General features: G+C 38.5%; 1 protein-coding gene across 1 annotated transcript in view; it reads left to right on the top strand.

Annotated features, from left to right (window-relative positions):
* Positions 1–14125, top strand: part of lrp8 (low density lipoprotein receptor-related protein 8, apolipoprotein e receptor) — a gene marked incomplete at its 3' end in the record, with an annotated part of 175128 nt that overhangs the window by 88485 nt on the left and 72518 nt on the right. The gene's annotated exons all lie outside the window — the stretch shown is intronic.

Here is a 14125-nt window from a genome sequence, read left to right as displayed (position 1 = left end):
CAGCCACTCTGGATATTTTTTATGGATGGACAGGAAAAAAAATCATACATCACCTTGCAAATAGTTTTCTGATGTTGTTATATTAAATAGATTATTTCCCTGTCTAGTTATATATATATATATATATATGTATATATATATGTATATATATATATATATATATATATATATACACATATATATATAGTGTACGAAGTAATGTATTTGAGGGTGCTATTAACCAGGAGACATTTTGTCCAGCGCTGAAACACTCAAAAACATCAGCTGTACATCAACTGTAGAGTATGGGATTTTTAAATATTGTGTTTTCAGAAAACACTAGTGTAATTATGAAAAATAGGCCAAAGCCTGTAATCAGACTGTACCTGTTACACTCTTGTTAAAAGGTTGGCAGGTGCTGAGGTTGCTTGCTGCAGCAATTATGAAAAGTGGAACTCTGCCCACTGTGATTACTGAATTAGGTTATACACTGTGTGTGTGTGTGTGTGTGTGTGTGTGTGTGTGTGTGTGTGTGTGTGTGTGTGTGTGTGTGTGTGTGTGTGTGTGTGTGTGTGTGTGTGTGTGTGTGTGCGTGTGCGTGTGCGTGTGCGTGTGCGTGCGTGCGTGCGTGCGTGCGTGCGTGCGTGCGTGCGTGTGTGTGTGCGCGCGGCATTGTTATTGCCTTAGGGATAGCGATGACCTGGTCAAATGAAAACATTCGCAGGCTTAAGCACATTAACGCAAATATTAAAAAACTCAAGTTCTTAATAAAATGGATAGTGAAAGTGTCAGCTAAATTAATTTAATGTATTGTTATTGAGCTAATAAATGACCTGCATCGGAATACAAGATTTTGGCCATATAGCCCAGTCCTAATGAGGCTGAAGAGGTTCCAAGCAGCATTAAACAACTGATACTGCAAGTCCCGGCTGTAAAAGATGTGATAAAAAGGTTATTTTATTGTTCTGACATGGGCTTTTCGGGAAGATACTAGGAAAACTCTTGAGAGTATTTGAATGAAAAAATCATTGAGAAATTTTTTTTTACTATTGTGTACTATATGCACAGTTGTGGGTCAAAAATGGGTTTAAGAGAAAAGAGTAAAAGAGGTCTGAATGCTGATGGCTTTGAGTTTCATGAGAGATAAATTGATGCCCCAAATAGTAAAACTGCTGAACGTAACATACTATTTGGTGAAGGTCCCGTTGCCTTTTCAAAGCAATCCAAATTTCCTTCTTTTTGAGGGCCATGTTCAAGTGGACAAAAGCAGAACACAACTGCGTTGGCACAGCTAGGCCAGGTAAAATACTTTACAGCACCTACCTTGATAATTCCAATGCCATTGTGACTTTCCAGAGGGTTGTAAAATCCTGCTTCAAAGCAGTATAAAGAGCTGTACAGTGCTATCTTGTACCTGTCCTAACACAGTGTGTGTTGTATATGCGTTTAGTGCTGTGTTGGTATTAAACATGGCTTAACTTTAACAGGTACATCACACTGACTAGGTTGGAGTTTTGAAAGAATCAGCAGAGTTGTATGGTGTTTTTTTTTTTATTACAAAGTTATTCAACAGTGGAGTTGAAACTGGTCAGACAGGAGGACTAAAATCCAGACATACCATACAATTCACTGCCATTTAACAGGGATTCACATAATAATCTCCCACATAAGCAGTGTTTTCTCTAAAGATAAGTCACAGAACAGAGCAGAACCGCTAGAGGTCAATCTTTTCACTTCTGCCTTATCACAAAACTTTCCATATGGCTGTATCTACAGGCCAGCTCTTATTTGCAATTTTTATTAAGATGATTTTCAAAGAGGTGATCAAAGAGCCCTTTGAAGATTCTCAAAGTAATAAGTCTGATTGGGATAGGCCAAGGACGTGTGTGTGGTTGGGTGTGGGTGTGCACATGCCTATAAAGTGTACGAGTGTGTGTGCCTGCATAAAGCTAGAGTCAATGCTTGTATTTAGTATTCATCACAAGGTGAATCTGTGAGTCATTTCATCAGATTAGTGGACTTGTGGTTAAGTCTCATTATGTCTAATCAAGGTCAGACACTGGGAGTTCTCTAACTTTCTCAGCCACATTGATCCTCACAGCTCAGTGTGTGTTTGAGCAGAATGTGTGCATCCTTTCATCAGAGCATAGCAAAGTGTGTGTGCAATCTTAAAGGTCCCATATTGTATGAAGTGAGTTTTCCATGTCTTTTTTTTAATTATAAAGCAGGTTGAGGTGCTACACTGTGTGTATGTATGTATGTGTGTGTGTGTGTCTGTCTGTCTGTCTGTCTGTCTGTCTGTCTGTCTGTATATATATATATTACATACATATATACATTAGTTTGAAAATATCAAAACACTCAATCCACAGAGAAATGCTCGCAGCCTGTATTCAGAAACTCTGTCTTTAAACGAGCCGTCAGGGCTTCTGTAAAGTTCTGATGTCACAACTATACTATATATGGGTAGAAAATGATGTTACAGTGCTAATGCAGTTATTCCTTGGCTACAATGGCGATGCGGAGGACACAGAGGGCGCATATGCGGAATCCCCTGAAGCACTGACCAATCAAGCAGACTGGGCTTTTTCTGGAAGGGGGCTTTAAGAGACAGGGGTTAAAACGGAGCATTTCACACAGAGGGTGAATACAGGTATATTCACATAGACACAATGAGAAAAAGAATGTGTTTTTTTTTCAACAGTAATGCATGCAAACATTTTCTAGTGGATACCCAAAAAACGAGTATGTAAAATTAAAATAAGCTTAATTTGTCCCCTTTAATAAATCAACATATGCCGTTTGAAATCATAATATTAATACGTTTCATGATGAAGTACATTTCTAAACAATTCCATTGTGAAATAGTTCATAGATAATCCAATGAATTCAGTTGCTTAAACAATTTGATGCAGAAATCTTGTAATTTTGTAATGAGGAGGCATAGTAGAGGCATACCTGTTTACATTTTGAAAAGAAATCTCTGATCATTTTCTTCAATGTCATTATAGACAGATGGGTGACGGATTCAATGAAGGGGCTAAGGAAAACCATCTACAAGTCTCCGCCAAAAAATATATCCCTCCTTTTGGTGCTCTAGTGATTGTGATGGAGAGCACTGTGTAACATGATAGCGCATTACCTATGGGAGATTATGGACTATTAGATGCCTGTTAATGCCCTGTATTGAAGCATCTGCATTCATCTCTTGCACCACTCATTTATTCAGATTTTTCTTCGTTACGCATCTGTATATCATCACATCAGCCAACTCTAGCTATCCCCACCACCTTGTCTAATCAGGGGTCTCTTTCTTGCTACTATGTCTATATACCCCCTGCATCTCTCTCTAAAAGCCTACCATCTTGGAACATATCCTCTTCTCTGTTCAGTTGGTCTTCCCTGCCGTATGTCCTCCACTTTCTGAGTTCACTTTAATGCCTTTGATTGCATTGATTTCCCTGGAAGGGAATCGATGTGCTGATCCCCAAGACCCCTCGTAGACTGCTGATTAACTATGGACCTCCGATGACTCCTCTGAAACCATACACACACACGTACAGGCTCCTCAGGAATTGTCTGTAATTACACATCTGAAAATGAATCTGGGCCTAGAGGGGATTCTGGTGAAAATGCTCAACCTGGTGTGCTTGTCTGCATACGATATTCTATGCCAATCTTAAGCGCAGACATCATCCGTTAGTAGCAGGGATGTAAAGATACACTGAAAGTATCGTGAAATCTGCTGGTGAATCATATATCATACATCATACAGAGTTCATGATACGATTTTCTCGTAAAAATAAGATTGAAGACCAATTATGAGTCAAAAAGCTCCCTTTATTAAATGGAATATTGACCAGGCGCCTGAAATTGTGCCTTTTATCCGTAAATTCACGTTACACAAATGGCAAATATGTTTACTTTGCCTCGACGCTCTGTCAGTAGGTCATACACTTCGTAGATCTGATTGGTTGATTTGGCCTGTCTTTCACCAACATAAGTGGTGATTGATGATTTATCCAATCAGCAGCAAGTATTTCCGCCCCTCCCAAGAAGATCTCCAACTGAGAGTTCCCAGATGGATATGCAGAGCAAATGTCAATTATGTGAATCAATCCAGCGGAGTCAGGTGAGGCAACTGCAACATGATAAAAAAATATATAAGCTGAAAAAAAGATGGCTTATTACTTTGTTTTGGTGAACCAAACCTAACCCACTCTACCACCACAACAAAATCTCTTCTCAAATGTAGCTGTTTAAAGTTTCTTTAAATATTTTAGTAATTTATCAGTTCTTTTAGTTTATTTAAATTTTGTGGTCTGTTTAGTATTGACCTCATATTGTAACAGCAAAATAATTCAATGTTTGAACTTGTGATAGTGCTGAAAGATTAATAAACCCAACTAAAAACTAAACAATCATTGAGTTACTATTTTCCGTAGCTGCATCCGAGACTTAGTGCCTCACAGGACGATTGTGATTGGTTTAAAGAAATACAAACAAGCCTGAATCTTTTTTTCCCCTATCCCAGAATTGTAACCTGTGCAGCAAGACTTTTCTCCAGCACTGCAAAAGCACTGTGGAAAGGGATCTTGCAAGGCAAGGCTACGGTTTATTTCTGTGAAGTTGAGCACCAGTTTTGACTTTTAATGGTTTTACTCTCTTGGACAATTAACATCCTGATCCAGATGATAATGGGTGTGATTAAAATATATTCTCATCTACACCAACAAAATGTAATAGTCATTAAAACTTCTTAAGCAGCCTCATTTTTGTTTCAATGCAGAATGGTTCTTTTAAGGGTACTTGTTACTTATCCAGAAAATTGAGCCTGATGACACAATACGAAAGAATTACACGTAATTATTTGTTTCCAATAAAATTACCCGTCATTGACTTCCATCAGGTCATCTGTATATTTTCACTTAACTATTGAATTTACATAATGTGCTACACTGTGGGCGCTGATGTTCATAATCCATGTGCCAGACATCAAAGCTCTGATTTTCTGAGGTCTAGATGTTACAAAGTCAGCATCCACTTACTCTGAGTGGCATCAGCAAGATCCTGCGGTTTGACAATCAGTGCTGATTACAGGAGCTGCATAGAGTCTCTCAAGCATTGTTTAAACTCTATCTCTATGTCAGCTCGCTCTTTCAGCTCTGCTGCTGCATATCTGCACTCCACGAATTAAAAAGCCTTTCTCGCCACCCAAGTGTCTCTGTCTTGATGTTGCAATTCAATAACCTTTATCTACACACTCAGCCTTCTTCACTCAGCCATATACAGTATTGGACCGACATGTGGCACTCTCTTTAGCGCCCCCTGCCAGTCCAAGTGATGCTTAAAAGTTTTGGACGGAGAGAGAAAACTGTTCAAGAGTGATTTAGCTTTATATTATTTGGAGGATGTTTTGTATTCATAACATAAAAGTCTTGTATCATCAACGGGAGAAATCTAATCATTACATGTCTACTCATGCATGTTTCATATTCTGAGGCATGGCGACAAAGGCTGTACTGAAAATCCTCTAAACTCATTGTGAAAAATAATGGTGGAAAAAAAGACAAGCACAGATGAGAATTTTGATAACTTTAGTAAGTCAAGTAATCACCATTGCTATCATGATATGAAAGAAATTAGATTTTCATTTATTCAAATGAAAAAATGACTATTTGGTTCTTGGATAGGAATGGTATTTATTTCATCAATGTCAAAATTGTATTATTCCACAAAATAAACTATTTTCTTTATCAGTGCATGTCCTGAAATCGGCACCTTCGTACTCAACATTCTTGTAACAGTACACACTCAAATGTTCTAGTATTACATCTTAATAAATGCTGATTTGTTTAGTTCATTTTATTGATCCTCTGATTAGATATGTTAGCAACTTACCCAACACCACAAGGCATTACAACTTCCATGATTTAAAACTTTGCTACTTATTTCACTCCATCCTGTGAAACTCATTAATCTAAAGATACCAACTGTCAAAGCAGAGCCTCTCATCACAGTACGACTTCTCTCCCACTTTGTGTAGCCTTGCTTTATAGAGCTCATACCAAATCACTACTGACTACTTCAATTTCTTTTTCATATGGTAATTAAAGCACTACTGAGGAGAAAATTGTAGCGAAGACATTGAAAGTGGACAACTGATACTATCCTTGGTACTGCTTAGTCAAACAGATTTCTGTATTCTCAAGCCTTCTGAATACACGGAGGAGGAAATCTGTGATGTTTCTTAAATCACGATTGCCAGATGTTAATAATAAGGATATCGCTGATGACAATAATTGCTCTGACTACATACTGTAACTCAACACTCACAACTGCCACTGGTGGTTGTTGTGGCTGTCATGTTTTATCTTTTACTGTAATGCCTGCTGTGAAGGGAAGTAGGGGTGGGCATGAGTGAGCACAACCACCGCCGCTTGCTTCTGCGCTTGATCTGGGACACAAACACCTTCGAAATTTTGGAACTGGCTCTTCACCTCACCATCCGTGAGAAGTTGTGTAACCTATATGACAGGGTTACTGTGCAGGGCCCGGACGATATGGAGGGGGAAAGCATTGTAAGAAAACAATTTTTTGAAGTTGTGGTTGTGAAAAAATAAAATGTGATTGTTTTGATTGAGAATAAGCATTAGTGTTAGGTAGGCTGTTTTGCTTGAGAATAAGCATTAGTGTTAGATAGGCTGTTTTGCTGTGCATCATTATTCCTGCAAGAAGATGTGTTGTATAGATTTGGAAAATGCTAAACTGAGATGTTAGCATACTCCGGTTCCTCAAGCACCATGTAAACACCAAACCCTGGGTAAAATAGGAGTTCTCATACCCCGGTTAACATACCTAGATAACTCCTTTAGTACCAGAGTTCTCCATGTAAACACTTTTTCATGTTACTATTGGGTTTCTAGGCTGCGCATGTGCCAGGGTAAGAATTCCCCACTCAGCGGCAGTGGCTTTTGACCTGGAAATAGAATAAACCAGGAAGCAACAGCTCCGAAAACAATGCACAATAACATTACTACCAAGAAAACCCATTTCTGTTGTAATTCTGTCCAAAAATTTTCCGTTTTTACCACTCTTGTAATTTTGACAAAGGTCAACTGGAAATAAAGCCATATTCCTACCAGCTATATGTTGGCAGAGGGCCACCTACTGTACCAGAGGTTGAGTTACTCTTATCATTTTCCCATTTAACCCCCTCTCATGTATACGTGCGGAACTTCAATAATGTGATTATCCCCTCAACTGGGGTAAGGCCATTTTTGGGTTACTGATGTAAACACACTTTAGTTAGTTGTTAAATTGCTTTTGAATAATACGTTTTGAAACAAAATTAGTATAAAACTGATTAAAATTCAAACGAAAATATGACATATTGCACATGGAAAATGGTGACTGCTATAGAGATTTGATGTTTAATTATTCAGCACTGGCTCAATGTAGTATCAATATAACACCAATGTGAATCCAGGTGCCCCTTTGGTGACAACTAAAGTTCAAACTCTCTTCCATCTCTTTGTGTCCCCGCTGTCATCAGTTCCATGTGCTCCTTCGTACTGAGGTGGGGTTTTTCCTTTATCTGCGTGTGCTGAAACAATAGGCAGGCCAGTGTATTATAGCATGGAGGCAGGAGTTTGTGCTAGTTAATGATTTTGGAATATGAACAGGACGGATCCAGTGAGTTGCATTGTCGGTCGGCTTCAATTTCATGCTTGAGGCAGCGGCAGCATGCGGCGTAATTTCCCAGGTGCCCTCTCGTTCTTCACCTGTGTCTCTCATTCAATCAAGTAGAAAGTCAGTGACCTTGCCATCAAGAGAAACACATGTAGTAATACAAACACATTCAGACAGATGCACACAAACAGAAACCGAAAGAGACACATTCCTATATACTTATGTGTGTGCCTGTGTGTTTGTGTATGACTGAGCAATCTGAGGTCACTCTGATCTTCTACTTCAGAGTCAGAGTAGTCTAATTTGTCTGTAGTTTCTTGCTACATGTTCTTTTAATGGAAAGGCTCTGTTGCCCTGAGCTGAATATCTCTCACTAGCTCGCCGCGATATACACACAAGCGCTTCACGCACAGACATAAACACAACTGCACAAATGCAAACACACATACTGACCTTCCTTAGCTTCAATCATTCACTTTCTTTTTATCCATTAGATAGCTTGGTGTGAGTGTCAGAATGATCAAATGACTCATAACAGTTTCTCAGCTTGCAGTGCTCAGTATCAGTCAGTTTCAATAGTGACTATCAGCATTTGTAAGGTAGAGAAAAATTAAGTTCAATTTTTTTTTCCTTTGATCGTCAGCTCTGGCTGTGAGTTACTGTCTCAACCACTGAGAGCAAACTTTAATCAAGGTTGCAGACTATGTGACCGACACCCAGACTCTGAATTACTTTGATTGGCTGAGCATTACTGTGACTGCATGTACTTCATGTTGTGAATAATAGTACACTTCAGGTTTAAATTACACACTTATCTGTGGAGGCTGTGATAACTTGTCATGCTTCAATTTGAGAAAGTGACTTTGTGTTCAGGTACTCGATAATACAAGAATGAACATTCAGATATGCAGAGGTTTCACTGGGCTCACTGCAGCCTCATGGGAATAGTCAAATTTACACAAAGGTATTTACAGGATACATTTATAGACATTCTTTGATTAAGATTTGGCTCATTTTCAACATAAAAACTAATTGGTTTGTTATTTAATTACATCTGATGGAACTCATTAATCTAAAGACACAAACTGTCAAAGCAGAGCCTATCATCCCAGCATGACTTCTCTCCATCTTTGTGTAGCCTTGATTTATGGAGCTTTAATCGAATCGACTTCTTCTCCATTTTTTTTTTTCATATGGTAATTAAAAGGGATGCACTATTCAAAATAAAAAATAGCAGCTGAACCTGATAACAAAGTAACTTAAATAACAATGTGCTGTCTCCCTGAGAGAGTTGGCAAGTTTTGACAGTGCAGCGCTGTTTGTCCACTCAGACTTGCCGTAGTTGTTGTGATGTTAAGGCAAAGCTGCGGTTTTACCTTTTACTATTTTTTTTCTCATCTGTATCTTTAGGAACGCATGTCTATAAGTTACCAGCTATATTTTAATGGATATGTAACATTTTGACGGGTGAAACTTAATTAAAAATGCTGTTTAAAAAAACATGTTTTTCCACACGAACCAGGCTACTGAATTTCAGTACACTGCGAGACGTACACAAGTCTTTGTTCTCTCTATGATGTTGCTGGTGTTGACAGTTAGTCAACCGAAATGCTGCACATGCGCCGCACATGACCATTTAATGGATTAGTCCATGAATCTGGTTAACAATCTGATACCCGATCCAGCTAATTTGTCCATATCTGGAACTTTATTTGATCCTTATATAGGATCGGTGCATCCTTAGTAATTAAAGCACCTACTGATGAGAAAACTATAGCAAATATATTTCAACTACTTGGTAGTGGAAAAAAGTATGAGATGAGTCAAACGACTATTTTCAGGTAAATGTGTATGCGCACATCCAGCAGAAATGGCAGGGAAGACGAAGGGAACAGAGACACACAGAGCAAAAAGACATCTGATTAGACGAGGTGGTGGAGGTAGCAAGGGTTGGAGGATATGACGATATAAAATTGAATAACAAAGAAACATTGGAATAAATGAGTAGTAAAGCAGACGAATGCAGATGCGTCATTACAGGGAATTAGCGGAAACAAAAAGTAATCAACTGCAGTAAACAAAAGAAGGCATGCAAAGTTTGGGTCCATTACACTTATTTTATTAATTTACTCTAAAAGACTATATGATTAAAATGTTTCCTTGTAGAGTAAGTTTATATATTATTTATATTAGAGCATGACAGTGCACAGACCTTTTTTTTTTTGTTTCCTGCATTAAAAAAATGATCTTACATGCTTTGTTTCGGGATAGAGAAAGATCGCAGCAAATAAACGACAGGATGCAAACTGGGATGTCTGGTGTCTGTCACAAATTTTGTACATCTACACTCAACCTCCTCCGTAATACTTTTTGTGGCAGTGACATTATTACTTCAAACCGGGTTACTCTACAAAATAGGTTTGTAGATTTGTAGAGGTAGCCGGGTAGGAATATGTAAACATAATTTGTTTTAAGCTTACCAACCAATGCTGACATTTTTCTGGTGGGGCCTGTTTGCAGTGGCAGTGAGTCTCCTTCATACTGTAGTCCCATCAATAAGTGACATAATTACGTGTGTTTGTATTTTTCCTTGTGAAATCTGCCTCATGAATAATTGAAGATACAATACTGTTAATGATTTTAATGTCACCTTAGAAGTTGCTGGGGAAGGAAACAAACATTAAAGGTCATTTCTCCATCTTTTCTCTCTCTCTTCTCATTTTGTATGCCCATCATCTCGGGCCCTCGTGTGCATTGTTCTGCTTATCTTGCTGTATCTTGTAGCGTCTCATTAACCACAAATGTCTGTACCTTGATTTATATCTGCAATAAGGTAAAGTGTATTGATCCCTTAAGGAGGATACAGAATAGCAACACAACAACACACAACAAGAAATGCCCTAGACATTAGAAGACACATTGAATTTCAACTGCCATATGATGTCCATTCTGCGATAGTGACACAGAGGAAGCTAAACCTAATAAGTCCTTTGAGAATCACACAATATAAGATATAAACATTATTTATCATAGCTTGTAAGTGTTCATTAATGATGTAACTCCCATACACCACACAGAGGAAATGTTTAAAGTTTCAGTGGTACAGTACGTTGAATGAACCTGTTTTGCTATTCGAGAACATTTGGACCTGAAACAGCTGTTTACATCAAACTTGCTTCCTTGTTTACATTGTGCATGGCAATCAAACAGAAAAAAAGCAGACTACGCAGCAACAACCAACATGTGAATTTTTTTTTCCATCAATTCCATTCTTCCGTTCAATTAGTGACCCTTGCGCTCGGCTGGTTACGATTGATTGGCGGTCAATATGTTTTCGCTCTCAAAGGGCAACTTGTGGAGCTGGAACAGCCTGATGGGATTGCTTTTACAGTGTTCTGGTCATGTTTGTAAAGACCCATGCATAGTAACAATTATGTGTTTACCTTTTTTCTTCCTTCTTCATTTAGTTGGGCTGAAAAAAAGGCAACTCTTTATGAGTTTTTATGAGTTTTCTAAGAAAACTAAATCCTAAATGATGTCACAGATGTGGTATCCAAAAGCAGTGAGAGCAGGTGTGATAAAAAATACTTTTAATAGGTCAAAAAGGCAGGTTTGCAGTTAGCAACAAGAAAGCAGCAGTTTGACCTGCAAACTGATCCAGCACTGTAAGCAAAGGCAGGAAGAAAGTAATAAAAAGGTAGCAAATAGTCATTTAGAAAAGGTACAGTTGAGGAGGAAAAGTTTGACCTTTCTCATAAAAGAAATTTGAGATTTCAAAGTCAAATCTGCTCAAGTTAAGTGTCCCAGTAGGCACAACTGTGCAAAGGGAATGCAGCAATTTTAATTTTATTAATTATACCTAAGTTATTCAGAGAAAAGTATGTGCCGTGAAGCCTGTATCAGGGCTTCAGTGACAGTAGAGGTCAAAATTCACAATACAGAGATTAATCATATGAACTTGAAGCAGAAGAGGAAAGGGAGGAATGTGCATGACCAAGACAGAAGCACATGCATCACCAGAAATCTTAATGCTGCTCCAACATAAATGGTGTTGAGAGATAAATAGCTGCATGGTTAAGATGTAATGTTACGTATAAAACAACTGTATTGTACAAAATTATACCAAATTGGTGGCAGCAGGCATTTGTATAAAGTTTCCTTTTTTGCCTTTGCACAGTATAGTCCATGCAAAAACTCTTTGTGGGTGGTACCCATGTAGCTGAGCAAACTGACTGTAGACTTGTTAGTTTCAAACATTGTCTGTGGGATTTCACATTTTCCTGTTACTCAAATTAATTGTGCAATTGGGCCCAACGTGTCGTCTACTAAACAGCCATTAAGAGGGGCCTGTTGGAAGAAAGTGGCAATTTCCTATGAGAGCGCGGGTGTCACGCTGTATTTCTTCCCCCTACAGCACTGACGGACCCACATTCGAGAGAGAGAAAAAGAGAGAGAGATTGATTTTTTACTCTGCTAAGAAATCACACTCACATAGTAGGTACATTATGCAAAATAGTGGCAATATCACAAAAAAACGTTTGACATGACATGGAAAAGTTTGTGTATCTGAAATGAGAAGGCGTGGGAAGACTGACTGAGGACTTTTTTAATATAATAGAGCTTGACAATATGATACCTGCTTCTGCTTTCTCTATTTAAACAAACCATCCATACATACATACTGTACCTCCAAACAGAAAGCCCCAAAATAAAGACTTAAAAGAACTTAATCATGGGTGTATGTCGCAGCAGTGTTGTCAGTTCAGACCTACACAGAAACCCCTGTTGCTTGTCTATCCCTATAGCAGCTTTTCAAAACCCCACAAGTTCACCGTGGATCACAGGAAAACACATGTATTCATTCACCCTGATTCACATTGTTCTTTCCAAAATTTCATAAATTTGTATAAAACCTGCTAACCTGTCTACTATCTTCCTTAAACTTTCGACTTCTGACTCACTTTCAGTTCTCTGTGTGTGTTTTTTTCCAATGTTTCTTCGCTGCATGGCTTTTATCATCCTTGCCTCTTGTTTTGTTGCCATCCCACTACTTTCTCCTTTCTCTGCACCTGTACTCTCTGATCATTTTTTTTCTCTCCTCTCTCTTGACTTTGATCTTACTCTCTACAGCATACTCCCCCTCTTACTGCATCAGGGCTGCAGTAATAGGAGATCAGTGTTCCAATGAAAGCCACTAATCAACACTAACCTTCATTTAAAATGTAATCTGATATTAACCACATGTGCCCTTTCCATAAATTGGATTTCACATTTGAAGGACGGGTGGGTTGGCACTACGGCAACATTCAAGGCAAGATTTTTGTGGGTCAGCCTTGACCTCCAACTCCAAACTGCTCATTTACATTAAGGGCTCTTTCACACCAGCCTTATTTAGCCCGGTTGAAGTTGAATGCGCTCCCTCATGTACTTTTTCCCCACCTTTTTTTGTCCCAAACCTTCATTGAGCCGAAATGCAGCTACATTTTGGTTCAATTCAGCACGTCATCAACTGATTCAAACCGGATCAAATGAATAGATGTGAAAGTGAACCAGACAAGCTAGACCAAGGAAGTGGACAAGTAACGGATGTTTAAGGTGTGAAAGTGCCCTAACTGCCAAAGGATCAACCAACTGAACCGAACTTTCGAGTCAAAAAAAGTCTACAGAAATGTGTGAAAAAAGGGACATTATTATAACATTCATTTTCTTTGGAGACATCAATGAATATTTACAATTAGTAAATCAGCTATCAGCCTTTTCAAGTTATAATCCGTAAGATTTTCATCTAGTTCATTGTCTGTTAAGTTACTATCTATCAATGGTGATTGATCATATGACCCACTAAATTCCAGGTATTCTAATCTGCATGTCTGTGGCGACATTCCCTCCCTGAATGCAAATGCCGTCTTCACTGTCAGTTATGCTGCGCTCACTTGTACTCGGAAATGAGTTTACAACATCCGACAAGTTAAAGTGCAATGAAACGGAACGTTCAAGTGTCAATTCCGAGTCAGGTTTGCTCTTATGTGTCTGACACATGAGGTCCGAGAGGCTTGCCTGCAGTTACATCTTACGGTCAAAGTGGCAGCTAGAAACAACATCATTCTTATGGTTTACAACTTTAATCCAGTTAGGGTGAAAACTAAATTTAAATTCCGACACTGATATTTCTCTACCAAGTTATATTTGTATGTTTTCATTCCTTACCCTGTTAGCCAAATTTTTAAAAAGGCCCTCTCTGGTTTTTTAAACTCCCTCCCATTCCATAGCCTTCCTCATATGCCAGCGCCATGAAACATCATGCTCTAATTCTCTCTGTGCAACGTGAGGATATGTAAAATCACTCGTGCATTCACACATATATTATGTACAAATGCTTATAAACAACCAAAAACACATGCTTTGTCATGCATACACAAATATATGTAACCATCCTTGCAGTTACAGTGCATAC

The sequence above is a fragment of the Echiichthys vipera genome (assembly GCF_963691815.1).
Source record: "Echiichthys vipera genome assembly, chromosome: 3".
Taxonomy (NCBI): domain Eukaryota; kingdom Metazoa; phylum Chordata; class Actinopteri; order Perciformes; family Trachinidae; genus Echiichthys; species Echiichthys vipera.
The sequence above is the reverse complement of the archived record's forward strand: the minus strand, read 5'-3'. Positions and strand labels throughout refer to the sequence as shown.